Source organism: Haliaeetus albicilla, chromosome 5, assembly GCF_947461875.1.
Source record: "Haliaeetus albicilla chromosome 5, bHalAlb1.1, whole genome shotgun sequence".
NCBI classification, from domain to species: domain Eukaryota; kingdom Metazoa; phylum Chordata; class Aves; order Accipitriformes; family Accipitridae; genus Haliaeetus; species Haliaeetus albicilla.
Genome location: NC_091487.1, coordinates 4,750,801 through 4,759,054, shown reverse-complemented (window position 1 = coordinate 4,759,054; position 8,254 = coordinate 4,750,801).

Genomic DNA, 8,254 nt, shown 5'->3' with positions numbered 1-8,254 from the left:
CTGCTCTGTGACTTCTCAGCATCACCAGAAGGAAAGTGGGCTATGCCTGTGTGCTCCAGGGAAGTCCCTTTGTAGCCCTTTCCCACTTAACGTTTGCTCTTCTATATTGCCAGGCAGTTTCAAGGGGCAGACGGTGTCTGTGCTGCGGTTGGAGCCGTGACTGCACCGACAGATGAGCGTGACCTTCTGCAAGCTGCCAAACTGGCAGGAGCCCTCCTCAGGCTGCACTGGCCCAGGTTTTTCTGCTGCCTGGATGAGAAAAGGAGAGAAAACAAGAAAAGGTTAAATGCCTGTATGAAAATTAACTCTGTCCCAGCCAAAACCAGCACAGCTTCTTTAATCTCTTAGCTACTTCTCTGTGCTGAAGCACAAGATAAATGGGGCAACCAGTGAAGTTTTTGGGCTGCAGGCAGGGATGGGGAATCTGCTGGTACAGTGTGGCTTTGTGGGGGAATGCTGTGGTGTGGAGAAGGAATAATGAATGAAAGCCCCCTCCAGCCCTTTGTGTTGTTTTTTTTTTTTCCCCAAATGGTCTGTCCTGTTTGGAAATAACTCTCCTGGGAAGCCCCAGGAGCATTGTCAAGAATTGTCTTTGTTGTGAAGCTGAGTTACTTCTGTGTTTCCCACGGTTGTATATTAAAGCTGCTGATTGTGGTGGGAAACAGCCTGTTTGTCAAAGCAGGCACTTCTGCAAGAAACGTTCTATTCCTTGCCTCTATTTTGTTTTAGGTGTGGGATTGGGAAGGAGCTGCTGTGGTTTTGTGATCATGGGAAAAACTGTTTTCATTGGGGTGAACAAATACTCAGCTTGAAAGTATTTACAGCTCAAAAAAGCCAGAAGAAAGCGATAACCAAATGTGTAAAAGAATAAAAATCTGTTATTAAGGTGACATCCTCCCATCCCTAACCTACCACATCTCCCAAGATCCTACCTGCTTTATCACGTGCTCTATTCATTTCCTGATACCTTCCAGTGGTACATGTTGCCTCTGTTTTTTTTCTCAGGAGTCCCCCATATAAGCAGCTTCTTTGTATTTTTTTCTATCACTCTGGTTTACTTTTGGGTGTCTCCCATCATCTCCTGCACACATGCTGCGGAGTGATGAGTGAGCGAGTCCCTGTGCCATGCCCAGCCAGGTCCTTGGTGCAGGCTCTTTGGTCCTCTCCCCTTGCGTTCCACCTCTAGGTGCAGGTTTATGCTTTGCTTCAGGCAACTTTTCACAGCTAGGAACCCCGGGAGGTGGTTAGTTCTGCTTATCTCATGGTGCAAAGAAGTGCCCTTGGTTCCCTTGTGCTGTGGTGTGTGAATTCCCTACAGGGACCTGGCTGGTGGGTCACTTGCTCTGCCAGCATGTCCCAGCTGTCCCTGATGTGGGAGCTTGCTGGAAATGAGGATGCCTCTCCTGGAAACCCTGGGCAGATATCTCCTTCCCAGCTGCATTGCCTATGACCGGACCCCACGCTGTCTTCACGCTCCCAAGACCACTGTAGATTTTTATCTTCTCTGCTACAAAGCGCAAGTCCCAAAACTTCTTCCTCAAAGCACCCTCTCTCGTACCAGATCCTGCTGCTGGTCATCAAGCTCGGTCAGGTAGGTGGTGGATAAGGAATGCTGCTGCCCGAAGGCGTGAAAGCTGCCAGCCCAACCCAACCTGTCCCCAAGGGAGCTCACGGAAATGCGGCCGGCCTTATGGTTAGGTCTTTGGGAACGATGTATGAGGAACCTGGGCAGTACCTGCTAGCTGAGAAACCCTGACAGATGGCTAGCCTGCAGCTCTGAGTGTTCAGCAGGGGGGAACTGCAAACCAGAGTAGGACTGGGGTGTCCACCAGTGCAGTATGGGTTCCTGAGTGGGTGGCTGCTGTCCACGTCTCACCCACGTGCTGAGGACCCGTCAGCACTTATGGGGGGGCGCATCTGAAGAGATCTGCCTTTCTTTGGGCATTTTACCCAAGGGATCCCAAAATAGGGCTCTTTCTAGCCAGAAATCTGCCTTCCAGGTGACTCAGTGCCTGCAGTCACGGGCTCTGCTCATCCTGTAGGCTTTATGCAGCCATCGCAACCTTCCAGCAGCTCATAGTTGCTTAATAAGCTCAAATTGCTCATTACCTGGCCTCTGGTTTCTGCCCCCGCTCTCTCGAGTGAGTTGTCGGCGTTGGGAAAGAGCCCTCAATCAGCCGTGCCCTTTGAGCTTTGGCTGAGCCCTTCTGCCAAACTCCTGGAAATAACCTTTATGAAAAGCTTTGCCTTCCAGTTACATTTAAAGTTGCAGTCATGATTTAGTAGTCGAGAGGATGTAAAACATTAAACCTCTTTTTAATAAGTCTTGGGCTGGGCTGTTACAGGGACAGCAAATAAATCACAGTATTCTAAGAAATTTTGCTAAAATACCCGAAGAATATAATTGTGAGGAATATTTTTTTTTTTTAACAACTTTGTATTGTGGTTTTGGTGTGGAGGCTTTGCAAGGGCAGTTTTGGCAGCGTGGACCGTACCACGTTACCTCTCTATTTGCTCTGCTGCTCCATACCGAGACCGCGACAGTAAAGCAAAGGTTAAAAATCCACCAGGAGAGCAGCTAACTGAGCTACGCAAGCCTGTAAACTATTTTAAAAGTGCTAAGGCAAACCACAACGGTGCTTCTTCTGTCTGGGATGTACGAATGCTGCCAAGGGAGCAATTCCCAGGTGGGTGCCCACCACCCAACCTTCACCTGGGGAACCCTTTGCTGGGTGCTACAGGAGGGAGTTCATGCCTCAGCTCCATCCTGCCCTGGCCGTGAGTGCCCGTACACCCTCTCAGCATCCCGCTGCTCCCCCAGAGAAGCTGTATCTCACCGTACAACTGGCATTTCTTTAGCTCCCTTGTCCTGCAATGCCCACGGCAGCCGTGCATTGACCTGCCAGAGAGCTGCAGGAGTGGGCAGAGGAGGTGAATGCCACCGCTCCATGCTGCAGCGTATCCATGCGTAGGAAAAAGGCAAAAATTCTGTTTCCTGTATAAATAATGTTGTCGGCATCCAGCATTAGTGACGTTATCACAAGCAGATTAGCCAACAAATGACTGGCATGGTAAAGCAAACGGTAAACTTGTTTTTACCTATTATTTTTACCTACTGCAGGGAGGAAGGGATCATCCTTCGCATGCGTTTTCTGCTCTAGCCAGAAATATCGCAAGTCGTATAGACGTTAATTATTGGAAAACATAAACACCTGCCCCATTGGCATCACCTTCAGAATGTACCTGGGGGATACATTTTGTTAGGACCTCCATTTGTTTTTAAAGTCATGCTAAGTGTGTAAATGCTTCCTATGGGGAGCTGAAGGCCTGTGCTTATCTTCTCCAACATCTCCGTTGCTCATCACCTGGAGAGACAAACTGGGAGGGAAATGGTTATTACCGTAAGAGACCAAGAGAGAAAGAGAAGGATGGGAAAGGTTTTTGTAGGGAAGCAGCAGCAGCAGGAGGGAGAGCTGGCGGGGGTTTGCAAAGGTCCTGGCTCCAGCTGGGTGATGCTCAAGTTTGGTGATGGGGAGAGAGGTCCTGGCTGCGTCCCAGCCTCCGCAGCCGCCTGCCCGTGCCCGGGGACGCACAGTCTGTGGCTCCCTCTGCTGAGCCCGGCCCTGAGCTCTGCTTGTCATGGGAGAGGAGCAAGAGTTTTTGTCAAGAGGGCTGGAAATGCTTTTTGGGGAGACCTAGGGGTCACCCCGATGCCAGGCTGGGGGCATGGGAGGTAGGAGAGGAGCGCTCAGCCCCTCCGCTGCATCCCGCTGCCCTGAGGAGCAAATGCCCACCCAACTGCCTCTTCGCAGGGATGGAGATGCTGCTGCTTTGTCAAAAAGCAGGGGCTAACCTGCCAGGTTGTTTTTTTAATTATTATTTTAAATTGGCCAAAAATCTATTTTCTGCAGAAAAGTGGGAGTCTAGGTGAGCTGGGCAATTTCTTCTCTGACCAGGCTCGGTCAGCAGGGCATTTTCTTAGAGAAAAGAGGGAAAACACTGTTTTGCTCTTCCAGGCACCAGCAGGCTGTAAGCACCGCTCTGCTGCCTGCCCAGAGCCCGGCTGCTGGCCCTGGCTTTGTGCGAAGCCACGGTCCGTTCTGCTCCGACTGCTCCTTTTGTGGATCCCGAAGGCTCCACGGCAGCCAGAGCAGCTCTGGGACCCTCTCCCCCAAATTGCACAGGGACTGGTGCTATTGTTAGACTAACTGAAGCATCCATCACCGGGCACCTTGCTGGGAGATGCAGAGAGGTGGCCTCATCCTCATAAAGCTGCAAACTCTGCCCATGTGGACATATATAGATACATAAATATATGGCATCCGTTCTGATCCTGTGCCAGGACCACTCAGCCCCGCCGCTTCCACCGCCCCATGCGAGCGATGCTGCAGCCCCAAGGTGCCCGTGCCAGGTGTACGTTGCTGAGCTATTTGCAGATCCCAATTAAAAATAGCTCCCCGGAGCGCTCAGCGATGCTGCTGAGCCCCACAGTGAATTCGCTCTCTAAAAGTGCTGTCAAGCAGCTGCCTCTGCTGCAGCATCAGGGCCGCTTACAACAACCACCGGCCCCTTGCAGCCTCGGGTTCAGATGCACCAGCTCGAGGAATATTTTGGTCCCTGGGGGCCATGGGACATCGCTCGCCACTCACGAGGGGGTGACAGAGCAAAACAGTCGTGCTGCTGGCATGGGCTGCCAGCCCGGGGCTCCGAAAAGCAGCACGGCAGTGGCGATTTGGTATATTCTGGGAGCGGGTCCCTGGCTGGCAGACAGCCCACCGTTATTATCCAGCCTCTCCCGTGCAGCCTCAGCCAACAGACTTGGGGAATTAATTATTCCTTGAACTTGAGAAGCTCTTCTGGTAAAGCCCTCTCCATCTTGATTAAAAACTTCCCTGTAATGGGAAATCCCTGCCTACCGCCGCGGATAAATTATTCCCCTGGCTATTCCCCTCGCTGTTAAATATGAGGCATTTGTACCTGTACTGGGAGCCCGGGGTTAGGGCCGAAGGGACGAGAGCATCCCTCGGGCAGTCACCGGGGAGGGCGCTGCTGGGTGGCTGCTTCTCCATCACCCTTTGGGGTAGATGTAGAAAAGACCCTGTTACCAAGACATCGTGGGTTTTTTCCATGCCTGCCGGGGACACTGCAGAGACGGAGACAGCCCAGCAGCTGCTAAAACGGTGGCCACCGGCTCCTGTCTTTGCTCCCAGTTGGATGTGGGCTGCAGCCTCCGCAGGGCAGGAGAACCAGAGCCCGAGTCTCCCAGGCTGGATGGGGCTCAGGCGTGGCGTAATCCAGGAGCACAGGTTGGTAAAGCCTTTAGTCTCTGGTACGGATTCATCCAACAGCTCCTGACAGCATGGAAATGTTGTGGGGTTTTGGTTTTTTTTTTTTTTCTCTTGCTTTTCCTTTTTTAAGCCTCTTTCCAGTTCGCCCACCAGCGGGACCCACAGACTCTCCCTAACCGCACGGCTGCCGCGGACTTTCCTTGGAGCCTTTTCAGCCCCTCCAGCTCCAATTTTCCATCCCAGGCCTTTTTGCTTTTTCCTTTCCCTTTTCATTCTCTATTAGTGCAACAAACCTGTACTTTGAGACCCAGACAGCAGGCACACGTACGTGGAAAGGCAAACTGTTTATGGAAGGAAACGGCATTTCGCTGGGGTTTAGGTAATGCTTGTTTTAGCCGCGTTGGGAGGCCTGATGCAGGGAGGGTGCAGGGAGCCGTTGCCCGTGGGCTGTGGATGCGGGTGCTCTCCTGGGCAGGGTAATTGGGGGGGATGGAATGCCACAATGAATCTTTCCCTCCTGGGATGGCCCTGCCGGCGATGCTTGGGAGCATCTTTAAATAGACGACACGCTTTTGGGGTGCTCGGCCTCATCGGCATTTGGGGAACTTGCTAGCAACCTCTTCCAAGGAGAAGAAGTGGATGAGGCTTTCGAGCAACCCAAAGAAGTCCCATGTTTGCAAGTTCTGCTCCTCATGGGGGATGTTAGCCACCCCGATACCTGCTGGAGGGACACCACAGCGGGCTCCGGGCCACCCTGGAGGTCTCTGTGATGTTGTCCTGACACAGGCAAGCGATGGGAGACGATCTGCTGCACCTTGTGCTTGCAATCCAGTAAGGATGCCCAAGGAGCTCCTGACACAACTCAGACATGAAAAGGAACCATCTGAGAGGTGGAAGCGGGGGCCCCGGGAGAAGCATAGGGACACTGTGGGCATCCAGGGATGGGGTTTGGGAAGCCAAAGCTCACCTGGTATTGGATCTGGTGAGGGATGTGGACCTGCCCAAGTCCACGGGGCCTGATGGGCTGCACCCACAGGTGCTGCGGGAGCCATCGAAAGACCACTGTTAGTGATCTTGGAAAGGGCACAGTGATCAGGGAAGTTTTTGAGAAGTGGAAGAGAGGAGAAGTCATTCCTTCCCTCAAGAAGGACAAAAAGGAGGCTCTGGGGAACCGCAGGCCACTCAGCTTCACCTCCACGCCTGTGAAGGTGGTGGAGCAACTAAGCCTGGACACCATTTCCAGACACCTGAAGGAAAAGAAGGTGATGGGGAGCAGTCAACCAGTGGCTTCCCAAAGGGAACGTGTGCCCATCCAGCCTTCTGCGGTGCGGTGACTGGGCCGGTGGATGAAGGCAGAGCAGTGGGTGCTTTATCTTGACTTCAGTGAGGCTTTTGGCACTGCCTCCCACAACACCTTCATGGAGAGGCTGATGAAGTACAGGCTGGATCAGCTGCCACCATTGACGTGGGTTGAAAACTGGCTGACCGGCCGGGCTCAGAGGGCTGGGTTTGCTGGCACAAAGTCCAGCTGGAGACCAGTTGCTAGTGGTGTAACCCAGGGGTCAATAATGGGGCCAGCTACTCTTTAACCTCGTAATTAATGACCTGGACACTGGGATGCTGTCAACATGTCTGCAACTAATGCAAAACTGGGAGGAGTGGCTGATGCACCAGAAAGTCATGCTCCCCTTCAGCGGGACCTGGACAGGCTGGAGAAATGGGCTGAGGAACCTCATGAAGTTCAGCAAGGGGCCAAGTCCTGCCGCTGGGGAGGGATAACCCCATGCCCCAGTGCACGCTAAGGGCCCACCGGGTGGAAAGCGGCTTTGCAGAGCAGGACCTGGGTGTCCAGGTGGACACCAAGCTGCCCACGAGGCAGCAATCCATCCTCACCGCGAAGGTGGCCACCAGCATCCTGGGCTGCATTGAGATGTCCATCTCCAGCAGGTCAAGGAGGGGATAAGACACAACTGGTGTGCTGGACCAGCGCTGGGCTCCCCGGTATGGGAGGGAGCGAACGGCCAAGCGGATGATTTAGAGCTTGGACTGGTTGAGAAGAGCCTGCAGGAGCTGGGCTTGGTCAGCCTGGAGAAGTGGAGGCTCAGGGGCATCTTACTGATGTGTCTGATGGAGGGGGAAAAAAAAAAAAAAAGAGCTACAAAAGGCAAAGGCCACAAGCTGAACTACAGGAAGTTCCATTTAAATGTCAGAAAAAGCCTTTTTTTAACCATAAGTGTGGTCTAACCCTGCACGAGGCCACCCGGCGAGGTCGTGCAGCCACCACCCCCGGAGGTAACCAACCCTTCCCTGAGCATCCGCGGCACGGGGTGAGCTGGGGGGGGGTCCCTGCCACCCTCAGTGCGATGGTGATGCTGCAAATGGCACCAGCTTGTGCAGAGCCCAAAGCTGAGAAAATACGGAAAAACCTGGGCCAGAAGTCACGGTCCTGCCCTCGGCACCTCCTGCGGCCGAGCGCCCGTGGCAAGCGGCAGATCCAGCTCAGAGCATCCTTCCCTGCCCGCTCTGGCCCAAGGCGGGTCCGAAATTTGCAGGTTTTAAGCCCAGAATCGGGCCAACCTTAAAGACCCGACCCAAATGTCTCCACGCGCACGCTGAGGCTCTCGGCCAAGCCAGTTCCTCCGTGTGCCTCCGCAGCCTCCGAGCTGCTCCAGCCCCAATTCCTGCCGATTTCAAAAGAAAATCCTGTATCCGAACAGCTCCCGCAGGGTGGGCATCCCAAAGGGACAGAGAGGCGGCTGCATGGGGAATGCTGGGGATTTGTAAGCCCTGCCACGGGCTTTATAATATATATAAAATAAAGATAATAAACCCTCCTGCAGTACTACGCAACTCCTCCTCCCCTCTCTAACCCCACAGGGCTGGCATTTATTTTATGCTATTTTTTCTTTTGAAAGTATGAGGCCATCTGCCAAAAAGAGCGTAAATAAGGAGGCGCCACACCCCAG